The sequence below is a fragment of the Nesoenas mayeri genome (assembly GCF_963082525.1).
Source record: "Nesoenas mayeri genome assembly, chromosome: Z".
Taxonomy (NCBI): Eukaryota; Metazoa; Chordata; class Aves; order Columbiformes; family Columbidae; genus Nesoenas; species Nesoenas mayeri.
This window is the reverse complement of record NC_137542.1, coordinates 71390960-71405242: the sequence shown is the minus strand read 5'-3', so window position 1 is coordinate 71405242 and position 14283 is coordinate 71390960.

Here is a 14283-nt window from a genome sequence, read left to right as displayed (position 1 = left end):
AAAAAACCCCCTCCAAGATATCTTAGACTATTTTTCTTACAGTAGAGACTGGGGAGGGGGGAAACAATAACAACAACACCTACAAAAACAACAACAACAAAGCACAAATAAATATATTTCTAATGTTATTTTTTTGTTTGACAAATTTGATTAGTGTTAGGTAGAGCGATGACAGGTCATAGAAGCAACTCAGTAACAAGATATGTTTGAATGCATAAAACTTTGGGTGTAGAAATGTCCCAGCTTTTATTTGCACTCCTAATTAGCAACAGAAAGAAAGAACAAAACCTTAGGCACATAAAAAAAATCAGCTATTATATGAACATTATTATTTTTCTAGATTGCCATCAGACACTGAAATCTGCTTGGCAAATTGCTGTCTGGACTATGATACATGAACTCACCTTGGAAAGCATAATGAAAGAACTCCCAAATGCTGAAATCTGGTCTGTGGGAGAAGCAGCCCGCTCTGCAAGGAGCAGATGTCTGAAAATTATCCTGAAGCTTCAGGCAAACTCTGTCATGTCAGAGGGAGCACTTACACGAATAGTCTCAAACCCTGCAATGGGACTGTTTCTGTGGATCAAAATCAATGTGTTTTGTAACATAGGTCCCATTCCTGCAAAGAGGAATCTGACTCAGGCAGCAGCTCAAAGCCCTGTTGACATTGGTGCAAGGATGCTCGCACATAGCACAGACATAGGCATTCAAGTAAACCACAGGACAGGTCACATAAGCTGCCCCAAGAACAGAAACTGTCTGTCATTTCCACTTTGCTGTCAAAATGACTCCCTCAAGCAGCACCTAGTCCCAGCTTGTTTTTCCCCTCTCCTACAACCTCTTTAGAATAACTCCTTCACACTTTTGCCTACACTGTCCATTGCACTAGAGAAGAAACTCCCTAAAACACTTTGCTTTCCTTTCCTCAGATCTTCATCAGTTCTCCCTTCTGCTGCTAATTCTGCAAAACACCCAGTAATACTCATAGGGCAGGGACATGCATTTTGTCACCTATTCGGAGATAGTAATGTCCTATTTCTCACACTTCCTGTTCCCTGTGTGGATCCAGGAATGGTTATTTTTGTTCTCCTTAGCCACTTGGGACAGGGACAATGGCAGTTTTCCTCTGTGTTCACAAAGTAACTCACACCACAGAGGGCTGGTGAGCAATTAGGAATCGAGGGACTATGGTAGCAGTGACAGTGATATCAGGGATCAAACAGTGGTTCCAGAAACCACCTTTCAGTCCCGACTGTCCTCGTGCTCCAGCGAGCATGGCAGCCATCCCAGCTCTTACCTCGGCGTTTGTTGTTCCCCCCGAATCAGCAGCTGCTTAGAGGAGCAAAGGAGCCAAAATACTGCCAACATACTGTGACAACAGAGAAGCTCTAGCATTGGTATAGGTCTTGCAGCGATAGTGCTGCTCATGCAGGGAAATAGGAACAAAATACCATCTGCATATCCCACACTGGAAGCAAAGAGGCACATAAAGTGTTCCGTTTGGGAACCAATTTACCCAGAGTGCAAGCACAGTTGAGGGAGTCACCTCACTCTCCCTTAATGTACTTTAGTGGACTCTTAAGTAATGAGATGCCTTTGCAACCATCCTGCAATTCACTACCCCACCCCTCTGACCCATAGGGTCTGGATTCAGCCCTGGGTCTGATACACGGCTTTGTAAATGCAAGCCAGTGTTAGGTTCTGCTGTTGTGATGGAAATCCTGCCTGTTCAGCAGGTAGAAAAACTCTGGGCATGATGCTGGCTCACAGACATCCAGAACTCATTTTAATAAGATACATTTAATAAGACAACTGGACATTTCTCCCCTCTTCCAAAAAAAAAACAAAGAAGAAAAAAATCACATAATGTTCGTGACTAATTAAATTCTCACTCTAGTCATGATTAATGTAACAAATAATTACAGCTTAGATCTAATATAGATACCACTAATTGTTCTGCCCACAGTGCATTGTGACTAACAATTAAACAGAGCTTCCAAAGCAACCGAGAGCAGATCTTAGACTAACCTTTTGCCTTGTTGTGCTTTTGCTGCTGAACGAATATACATGCCTACAGCTTTTGTATTCCCATTCACATCACTGGCAGTGACAGGTTCTTCTCTTATTAGATGTTAGACAAGCCTATTCCTTTTAACTTCATGTGTTCCCACTTTGTGAGACTGTAGGGCAAATAAAAAAATAGAGAGACACAGAAAAGAAAAAGACTGCATCACCTCCAGGTCCCTCGAGAGATTCCAGCCTGGAAAGCTCTCTTGTATCAGTATAGCTGGTTTGAAGGTTTTGAGTTGACTCCAACCTGGCAGCTAAAGATGAGCCTTTTATTTTTCTTCCCCCAATATTTTTCTCTTTGCTGTTTTAATTGAAGAGAGCTACATTATGAAAACATATCCTTTGTCTCTTTCAAAGCTAACTTGTAGAATCCTGGACTTTGTAGTTCACAGAAGGAATACATCAGATTTACTCAGTACCACACAGACATCTTTTTGATCCTCATGTGTGGAATCTGAATGTACAACAAACAGTACTGATGGATTTGCTAAAGAATCATTTTAAAGTGTAAAAAGAAGAAAAAAAGAAAATAAAGAAAAAATATTTGGAAGGAAAAGGTGGCTTTGAATCCTAAACATTAAACTCAGTGCTAGACAGCCAATAACCTTAATAAGGCCAGGACTTCACTTCTGCTTTCATGTTTCAGAAAAATAATAAAATTAGCTTCTTATCTGTTTAAAATTTCAATCCTCTCCCTTGGTATCTCCTTTGAATGTGGGTGAATCACATAATAATAATACAAGTAGTTGGTTTTGGTTTTAATTTTATGTTTTTCTCTGTGCCATGGATTTGAAAGATACAAATAACTAAGACAAAAAAATGTTTGAATTGTGTGCATTACCTATCTATAGTCCCTTATGCTACAGTAATAGTGATAGTAAGATGTTAATAGTAATAATGCTAGAAGTAAGTCTAATAACCACAAAAAATATAAATAGATGATAATGAGGTATGACTTGTCATTTGACTCAAATAGTGGTGAGTATTGCATGGGAAGGAAAACTGTAGAGGTAAAATATTAAATCAGTCCAGTGACCTTTCTAGTCCTGAGATGTACAGATAATCTGTAAGAATCTAATGTCCTGTTGAATATTCACTAACGTTAAGACAAGAAATGCTGATAACCGAAACCAAGTAGGAATAAAAAGCAATGTAACTGGAATTTGCTAGCCAAACACAGTTGTGACAATCATCTCAGGAAAGCCTTATTATAGAAAGATATCAAATCTGTGCCCTGAGAAGGCAAACTCTTACCTAATATACAACATAGCTTTACCAGCTTAATGAAAACCTTGCTGATGTAAGCCATCTTAATGTCTGAAGTAGATTTTTTTTTTTTTTCAGTTTAGAATAATTATAGAGCTTTTATTACTTTTTCATTTGTCTGTGGAAAAGAGGCAATTACTTTTCTTAAACATATTAATTACTGGAAATGATTTCTTCATTCTTAGTAAAAAGGGAGAACTAAGTTCTTCACTGTGTGTATCTCTCACTGCCACCAAGGAGTCAAATTTGTCCTTAAGTAACAAAATGACTTCTTACTTTAAACCCTCCCTTCTACCTCTCAGGGTTCATTTGAAGGTGTGCACTGATGCATTGCGGTTTTGTAGCAAAGTCTAAGGCACTCTCTATGGCACCAGAGTAATACTCTCAGTGGAAACTTACTGAAAGTATTTCTACTTGAAGGATGGCCATGAGGCTTTGGAGCTAGGTTTTATGAAGTTGATGAACATTCACTGAGGATTAGGCTGTACTCATCAAACAATCTCACTTTTTCTTCAAAGTACTGCCATTTCCTCTCTTCTAAATCTAAATATCCACAGAAACAAGCAAACAAACAAACAAACAACAAAAAAAACAAAACAAAACAAACCTGTTAGAAATGTTTTTTCCCTCCTCTCCTCTCTTGCTCAAACAACCTTATTTCATTTGTGATTTCAGATTTTTTCCTATTTATTTTCTAAATCCATATGCCAAACAACCTGTTCTATTATATAAGAAGCCTGAAATAAATTTATGGAGATGCTGGTGTTTCCTAGTGAATCTGTAGTACAATGGAATTTAGTACGTCAGTGGAAAATGGAGGGATGTGCCGATTAGTTACAGAATGCCTATGTTTACTGTGTGGGTGATTTTGACTCTCTGAAGAAATACCCCTTTGCCAGTTCACTGGGTTGTTCTGCCCCTCTCCTTTCCCTGGCAGACAGTGAAAAGCCTGTGTTGGATCTTAGCAAGCATAAATCAGCCTTCCTCCAAAACTCATTGGAACAAGACCCATTTCTGAAATATAAGTACCTGATCCCACTGACTATTGTTTGAAAGTTAACCTCGGCCTCTGTGGAAAATTTCAGCTTAGTCAGTATGTGATATCCTGAACTACAGTAAACAAGCTCTCAGATCTACTACCCTTTGTCTAATATCCACAAAGATTTGTATTTCAAATGAGATACTACAACTTCGTGCACAAATGAAAATTGCTGCCAAAGCAATGCCTCAGGGTATGCAAGATCTGTAACTATTTTACTGTGTCTTTAAAGCCAAAACACTACTGTGGATTGAGTTTTGGAGTGCCCGGAATTTCACCAAATGATTCTTAATGTAGGAAGCATCATCCATTCTTTACAGTTCATTTCCTACAGACTGAAAAGATTCCAGGAAAATATAAAAAGGGCATGAATTTCTTCAGCTGTAATATAGATACGGAAGATAAACTTGCTTCCACATACTAGAATGTCACTGACAATTTCTCTAATCACTTATTTGAAGCAAGTTAATGCTTGTACCAAAACTTCACAACACGATCTGGCACCAGCTGTCCATGGGTCTTGAACACATCGTCATACAATAGCTCTGGCAGAATTCACAGCTGTAGCATGTTGTCTACAGGAGACTCCCTCCATCAGCATTAGCCATGCATAGTTTCTTTTCCTAACTCTTTGTCCTCGAAAGAGCTGTGACCTCCAAGCAAGAAATTCCCTGTGCTCCATTTATTTGAGTTCTCTTAGCTAATAATGGAGAATGTAGTGATCCATAGCCCTCAAAATGGACATAAAGAAACAAGCCAAAAAGATTGGTAGTAGAATTCAGACATTTATTTTTGCAGTACAAGGGAATCCTAAGTCACCTTTTATTAAAGTCAATCAAAATGCTTCCTTCAACTTTGGTTTGAACTGGAGTACATTTTTCAGGGACTAGAGAAAGCTCTGATTTCAGACTTTCTCATGCAGGAGATAAAGGTGTTTAAGGTTAAGAAATGGGACCAGAAACTCACTGTAACCAATGCAGAGATTAGACTTTGATGGGTTTGGTTATTTTAAAGCTGATATATATGATTCCTAAGCTGTCTTAATAAGAGTTGTTTCACCTCACTTCAGATATCTATGAAATGAAGTTAATAATCATTTAGGATTCCCTCATATCTCATGGAGAAAAATTGGTCCTATTAAAGATATGCATGGTGAATTAATCGGGCACTAGAAGTATCGTTCCCCTCTGCTAACATTAAAACCAGTCTAGATAACCAGTTTAGGATATGTACACATTTAGTCTGATGACTACCATTCTACAGTGTGGGTGGAAGCATAGATTATGGGAGTACTAATGGCATGAAGATAAACATCACCTTAAGACTGAAAGCTATGTCGCCAAACTGATATTAATAGAAAAGCAAGAAATTTCCATATATGTGTTCATATGGATCTGACTGAGCCATTTCAGAGCATTACGATTAATGATTATGATTTTTTTTTTTTTTTTAATTTTATAAATTGCTTCAAGATACCTACAAGGTTTTTTTCCCTTCTTGTTAGAAAAACACCTTCGCAACGATATATCTCTCTTCCCTAAGCAATCCATTATCCCAGAGTTTTCTGTACAACTGCTCTTTTTTCACTTCCAGTACCCAAACTTCCCAATTTATCCAGAAGATAGGCAGTGTGTTGCTTCCAGCAATTGCACCATGACTCTTTTCCTGAGAGATCACTTCTTGGTGTGATATTAGTTAGTTCAATCACTATTGCCTGTGCCTTTGCTACTAAATCAGTAAAGAGTGTCAATCACTGTCAGTCCTGATACTTTCATCAGTGTTATGGAGAATTACCATTTTGACACTGAACTAAAAAACAGAAACTCACTTCCCATAGGCTATCATACAGTCATCATATGGGTGCTTGATCACTTCCAGATATGGAACTTTGGAAGCAAGTAGGACCCTTATTAATTTTACATGGAATTACACCTGTTATACTTTTTGACTTATTCATGAAGTGCCAGCTCTATATTCCTGAATTTGATTTTTCCTGTGCCAAAAGTAAATATAATGAAGTTTTTTGAAAATAATATTATTTCCAAGTTTCTCTTTCTGCAATAGTACATGTTGAAATGGCTTTTATTTAAAACTCTTAGCACTCATGGTTTTTGTTTTTTATAACTAGAAGATTTTATGCACTTCACTTGCTAAACATTCACTTTTTCTTGTGTGAAAAAAACTGGCCGGAGGACCAGGCCCAAATAATGGTTGTGAGTAGAGACAAATCCAGTTGGTGGCTGGTCATGAGTGGTGTTCCCCAGGGCTCAGTATTGAGGCCAGCTCTGTTTAATCTCTTTATCAGTGATCTGAACTAGGGGATCAAGTGCACCCTCAGTAAGTTCGCAGATGACACCAAACTAGGTGAGAGTGTTGATCTGCTTCAGAGTACCAAGGCTCTACAGAGGGATCTAGACAAGCTGGATCAATGGCCCAAGGCTAGTTGTATGAGGTTGAACAATATAAAGTTATTCCTGGAAATGTAAAAACCCACATATTCCTAGGTTTTATACAATCAAGCACATTAAAGATGAAAAAAGATTACCTAGGTCATTTTCATCTTTGTATTTTGAGAGACATTTTAAATGTTTATGAAAGGAAAAAAAATATTTATTTATCATCCATTAATAACTGATAATGACATTTATGTGTCTGAATAATCTCCCATCCAAAACCTGCTAAGTATTAGGGAAAGAAAATGGCAATGACAGTCCATTTCAGATTCTTTTCCCAACCTTATTGCTAAGGTTTCTGGGTGTTTTCCAGATGCATATTAATAGTGTAACATCAGCTGTGTAACATCAACCTTGTCCTATTCTTTTCTCAAATAAGAAAACATGCCTCTGTGAGGTGAGTTTTTGTTTTAAGCTTTTTGTTTTATTGATTTTTTTAAAAAATATTCTAAAACATAAACTTTTCAAGAGTGTATCATACAGAATATAATTATTCTTTTGGGAATGACCATCTAAGGTTTTAGTTCTTATGTTTCTGCTCTTTTTTTCTTTTAGTTTGCTTTCCTTTGTCTAGTTACTTCATCCTTGACCATCACAGCATTGACGCTGTAAATGCTAACAAACTTTGTTAGAATAAGAAACAGTGAAATAAAAAGTGGTTAACTCTTTTGCAAATATAATTTTCAGTCTTGTGTCTCAGATGACACCAAGATCCAGGAGTTATACAGTGTCCATCAGCAATTCTTTTTGTTACCATCTTAAGCAAATTTAGAGACATATTTGTAAAAAGTAATTCAATTTCCAAATATTATCTGATATATAATATAAACTTCTATTCCTTGTATCTCTCAGATTACACTGGTCATTACAGCAAATTAATATCTACCTCTTAAAACAAAGCTTTGTAAACAGAATACAGATCTCTCCTCTCAGTTTTCTTTCCAGATGATAGAATGAAAATGCAAACCCCAAATGTTTCCTCGAAGAGGAATTCTGGCTTGGTTCACTTAACCCTATAACTTCCCCTAAATATTCGATACCTTCCACAGAAACGTGATCAGGTCAAAAAATAGATTAGAACTGAGTCCTTTAATTTCTAGGATTATGTGTACCAGGAGTCACCTGAGTAGCATCATGTGAGAAAGGTAATTGCAACAAATTCCACAGAGAGTGCCCGGAAGAGAAATGTGTGAATAGGCTGCGATTTCCTTTGTTGAGAGAATGACAGGGAGAAATACACAAGGAGGGGACTGAGGAAGCAATAATTTATTGGAGTATCATTGAACAGTAGAAGCCAGAGAAGTATTACATCTTACTACTTTGGCGGAAGAATGTTTCCCATCTAAAATGGAAACATTTTGGTTATGAGTTATTGTCGGAAGAAAATTTGAGGACCAGTCATGGAGAGGAAGGTGGTGTGAGAGGGAAAACATACCGCAACACGGACAAACCTTTGCCTCTGAAGTTTATTTCATTAAATCTGGACCTTTAAAGTCTGTAATTAACTAAGGAAAATATGTAAAGAGAAAGGAGATAGGATCAGGAGGAAAAACTATCAGTGGATACAAATCTACTTGAAAATGTGTCCCATTAAGTGTGTTGCTTCTCTTCCAGTATCTAGGATCGGCACTGTATACGGCAACAAGAAACAGATTGGTAATTGTGCCTGATCATTTCTGTTAGCTTTTAAAATGGAAATGGAGGACATCTGTACTATTGTATGAGGTTCAAACAAAGCTGTGTAGAAAGCACAGAAAAAAACCCACACAGGTTATGTCATACTCAGCTTTCTCTTGTTTAAAGACTCACAGGCACATAGTTCTGAAAAGCAAATATGATTCTCATTAGAAACATACACAATACAGAAGGAGAAAAAAGAATCCACAAATCCTGAGTGTAGCTTATTCATCCAAGGAGCTGCTAGTTGGCAAAGGGTCAGAATGCCGTGAACCACAGACCCTGCAGATTTATGAGGAGAAAAAAAAAAAAAAAAAAAAAAAAAAAAGTCAAGTCTATTTGTTTCTGAAAACCTGGTTAGACATGTTAGAAGAGCCTCTAGGGAATTTTAGCTTGCCTGTCCAGCACCTACAGAACAAATAACCAGTATTTTTCCCTGACCCTGCCAGTATTACAAGTTATTTAAACAAGGCTTAACCTGGAAAGAAAAAAAAAATAACAACAAACACACACAAAACAAACACCACAAACAAACAAAACCCAAACAAATTGACAAACAAATAAAAAGCCCCCCACCAAACCCCCAAAACAACCATAAAAAGAGTCTCTAATGTATTAAGCACAAACATGCTAAATTCAACATCAGGAATGCAGGTCTGTTTACAATGTGTCTGGGAGATTCCAGGAACATCAAAATGGACATGAATATGTAGATTATTTTGGCTTTGAGCAAGCTGTGTCCGATGTAAAAAAAAAATAATAAAAAAAAATCCCATTTGCCATTAATATTTACATTATCCTGTACATTCTCTAGAGGTACAAAAGAATAGTGTGAGGAAAAAAGAATAAGAAGAAACAAACAAACAAACAAACAAATCACACTTAAATCTTTTGGGGGTGAGGGGAAAGCATTTGTGAAGAAATCAAACTGCTTACATAGCAATAGCATATTTTCAAAAATAATAAATACAATAACAGCAATGAAATGTGACCAGTGCAAAGCTCACATCTAACATTTTAAGATAAATGTAAAAGAACAAAGACAGTTGGTAGTATGAAGATGCATGAAAGAACTCACACATGACAATAAGTAGAAAGATGACAACAGCAAATTAGGAAGGACAATGTTGAACTTCTTAAGAAGAGTGAGTAAAAATTTTTATGCTATCTATTGTTAGAATGAAAGGCAAAAAATTGAAATAATGTTTAATCATGGAAAAACAAAACAGCTGAAATTAGAATGAGCAAAACTAGCTTTGACTAGAAAGAGTGATAGAATAATTCATTGCATTCTTTATTTGTTGCTGTGATTTTCAAAAGCACTCTATTAATAATTAAACTCCATTAACAGAGTTAGGCGGACAACTCCCTTATGCTCTTTTCAAACTGTCATTTCATGTGTTTAGTTACATACCAAAAACTCCAGACCTTTAAACTAATTTTCTTAAGGAAAAGCATTTGAGGAATAAAAAAATAAAAAACTATCAGAATTCAAGTAAGCCTTTCAACTGTAATTTTAGCTTTGCATCCTGAATGTATTATTAACCTTGTGTGTGTTATGACATAGTCTTCGATTAAATAATAGCATATACTGGTTTTGCCACACTTCCTCCCCTCGGGAACCCAAATCCTTTTGGTGAATGCACTAAATCATATACATTCAACAAGATATTTTTATAGTTTAATTTCTTTCTTCCTTGGCATTCATGGTGGTTACATCTACACACCAAGAAACATGTTCCAGCAGGAAAGGTTCACCATAATCTAATTGATTCTGAGGCAGCAGCTATATACACAAGTTAATGCTTTTACTTCAGACTAGATCTGTATGAATCTTTCTGGTGAAAGTTATAATAATTCATTAATTTCAGATATTAATTTGAATTTCCTAGTCCCTGTTTTGATACATTATGTTTTACTTTTAAAAAGTGATTTTTATTTCCAAATATTTTTATTTTCAAATCAAAATGACACCTCCATCGAATCTATTCCAAAACCTTGACCTTCCCTGGTTCATTCGTTCTTAATCATAGTCTGTGGGCAAAACTATCCTATGAGCAGCAGATGTGGGAATCCTGTGGACAGGCACAGAGGACCTTTGTATGTCACAGACAGAATTGCCAGACTTCTGTGATATAAGAGTCCTTTTCTTCCCTGTTCATCTCATATTTTGCTTTCAATCTCCATCTTCTCTAGTAAACAAAGGGCTGGGAAGACTGGATGTCATTAAGGCTAAGATTCCAAGGAGCATCTGGGAATGTTATCTCAAGATGAAACTGCTGGGTTGCTCATATTTGGCCTACTACTTTTTCCCTCCCTTCCTGGCATATCCCAATATCAATATCCTCATTCTATCATGATTTTTCTACTCTCCTTTCAGATGCCTAGATCCTGGCTCTTCAATCAGTTGATCTGAAATCACTCTATGACTTCATCTACAAAGCTAAGTGGATAGACCTATGAAAAAAGATTAATTGTTCAAGTAAGTGATTCATAAAAAAGAAGGAACAATATACATTTTTTTTTTTAATTTTCAAGATTATTCTGTATTATTTGATGAAGTTCAGCCAAAATAGTTAAAATTCTGGTAAAGCTATGAACCTTTGAAAATGAGTTATTAAAATGTGAAACAGTTCAAAATTAAAAACAAAACAAAACAAACAAACAAAAACTGCAAAAACAACAACAAAACCACAAAGAAATATATTAACAAACAAGACCACACCAAAACATAAAGCAATGCATTGCCAACCTTGTCTGCAGATATTTCTCTGTCTATTAAAAAACTTCAGACATTATCAATACTGGAAGAATCAGCTGGACAATATTGTCTAGAGCTGTAAAATATCTGCAACCTGAAAGGTAATGTACCAATGACGTGGCAGCTAAGGTACCAATGCCCTCTGACACCAGATAATGACCAGGTTAACATAGCCATCTCTTCCTCTGCTGTCAATGTGATTTAATCATTTGCTGAAACAGGGGAACGAGAAGGTGGATTTGATTCCAAGTTATCCTTGTTCTTGCATGAGGAATATTGATGAAGTAACTCTGTAGGGATGCATTTAAATTGCCAAATAATTAAAGTCCTTGGTTTGGTCTTTGTTCCTTAATTATCCTTCTGTTAGTTTGTTAACAGGATCTTTAGGTGTAAGCAAATAGTCTTCCTTTGGGGTGAAATCCTGCTATAGTTCTGGGGACAGTTCATGTCTCCAGGCAGGAGGTGTGAGATTGTCCTATGTTTCCCTTTCCTCATTTGCATGGGCATTCCAGTCTCTCTTTTAGCATGCCTTGCACATTAATAGTTCCACGTGTCCTCCATAAGTCAGAAACACAATATAGACCTTTGAACTTATCATATTAGGTTCCTGTATATTTGCATGGATGCCTTTAGCATTGTAGCTGTAGCCTTGAATCTTTCAAACTGCCCTTCTTATACTGAATTTTCTGAGCAGTTGGACTGTATTGAGTTCTCAGTATAAATAACAGCAGACTTATTTGATAAATGTTGAAATTATGACTGCTCTTAGTTTTCTATTTCCATGTATTTAAAGATTATGTGATTTTTTTCACAGCAGAAAGGATATTTTGGATAGGTGAAAGCTGGACCACCTGACTCCCACCAACCATTCCTTTGCCATTGAAAGTAAACTATCCACTTAAGCCATCTTCCTTGAGAAAAAAACAAAGGAACAGATACACACTACAGCACTCCTTGTAGGTCAGTAGAACCTGACTTTCTCAGACCCAATATGAGAAATCCACAAAAGAGGCACTACCTTGCCAGCCAGCCAGCCTAGGAGGTTCCTCCAGTGCCTTGACGATAACTTTCCGATGTAAATGGTGAAGGAGCTGACTAGGAGAGGTGCACTGCTGGATCTCATCCTTACTAACAAGGAGGGTCTGGTTGAAGCTGTAAGGGTTGAGGGCTGACTTGGTTGCAGCGACCATGAAACGGTGGAGTTCAGGATCTCGTGTGGCAGGAACAGAATAGCGAGCAGAATTGAAACCCTGGACTTCAGCAGGGCAAACTTTGGCCTTTTCAAACAATTGCTAGGGGAAATTCCCTGAGCAAGGTTGCTTGAAGGTAAAGGGGCCCAAGATAGTTGATTAGCACTCACAGACTCCTTCTACCAAGCATCCCGACACGTAGGAAGTCAAGGAAAGGAGCTGGGAGACCGGCTTGGTTAAACAGGGAATTGCTGGGTAAGCTCAAATGGAAGAGGAGAGTTTACAGACCATGGAAGGAGGGGCTGGCCACTTTGGAAGAATATAAGGTTGTTGTCAGAGAACGTAGGGAGGCGCCTGGAAAAGCTATGGCCGCCTTAGAATTAAACCTGGCGAGTAGGGTCAAGGACAACAGAAAGAGCTTCTTCAAATAGACAGGAGATAAAACTAACACCAGAGGCAATGTAGGCGCACTGATGAATGAGGAGGGTACCCTGGTGACAGACGATACAGCGAAGGCAGAGTTACTGAATGCCTTCTTTGTCTCTGTCTACTCTGCTGGAAGCTGTCCTGAGGAGCCCCGTACCCCTGAGGCCTCAGATGAAGTAAGGACAGTGAAGGAGTTTGCCTTGGTTGATGAGGACTGGGTTAAGGAGCAATTAAGCAATCTGGACATCCAGAAATCCATGGGTGCAGATGGGATGCATCCACGGATGTCGAGGGAGCTGGCTGAGGTCTTTGCTAGGCCACTCTCCATCATCTTCGCCAAGTCTTGGGAAACAGGAGAGGTGACTGAGGACTGGAAGAAAGCAAATGTCACTCCAGTCTTCAAAACAGACAAGAAGGAGGACCTGGGTATCTATAGACCAGTCAGTCTCACCTCCATCCCCAGGAAAGTGATGGAACAACTTATCCTTGGTGCCATCTCAAGGCATATCAAGGATAAGAGGGTTCTTAGAGGCAGATAATGTGATTTCACCAAGGCAAACTCATGCTTGACCAACCTCATAGCCTTTTATGAAGATATAACGAGGTGGATAGATGATGACAGAGTGGTGTATGTGGTCTACCTTGACTTCAGCAAAGCATTTCACACAGTCTACCACAGCATCCTCACAGGTAAACTGAGGAAGTGTGGTCTGGATGATCAGGTAGTGAGGTGGTCTGGGAACTGGCTGAAGGGAAGAAGATAGAGAGTCATGGTCAATGCGGCAGAGTCTAGTTGGAGGCCTGTATCTAGTGGATTCCCTCAAGGGTCAGTACTGGTGCCAGTATTATTCAATATATTCATCAATGACTTGGATAAAGGAATAGAGTGTACTAGCGAGACCTGGACAGGCTGGAGAGTTGGGTGGGGAAAAATTTAATGAAATATAACAAGGACAAGTGTAGAGTCTTGTATCTGGGCAGGAACAACCCCAGGTTCCAGTATAAGTTGGGAATCGCCTATTAGAGAGCAGTGCAGGGGAAAGGAACCTGGTGGTCCTGGTGGACAGCAGGATGACCGTGAGTCAGCACTGTGCCCTTGTGGCCAGGAAGGCCAATGGCATCCTGGGGTGTATTAGAAGGGGGATGGTCAGTAGGTTGAGAGAGGTTCTCCTCCCCCTCTACCCTACCCTGGTGAGACCGCATCTGTAACATTGTGTCCAGTTCTGGGCCCCTCAGTTCCAGAAGGACAGGGAACTGCTGGAGAGGGTCCAGCGCAGGGCAACGGAGATGATTAAGGGAGTGGAGCATCTGCCTTATGAGAAAAGGCTGAGGGAGCTGGGTCTCTTTAGTTTGGAGAAGAGGAGACTGAAGGGTGACCTTATTAATGTTTATGAATATATA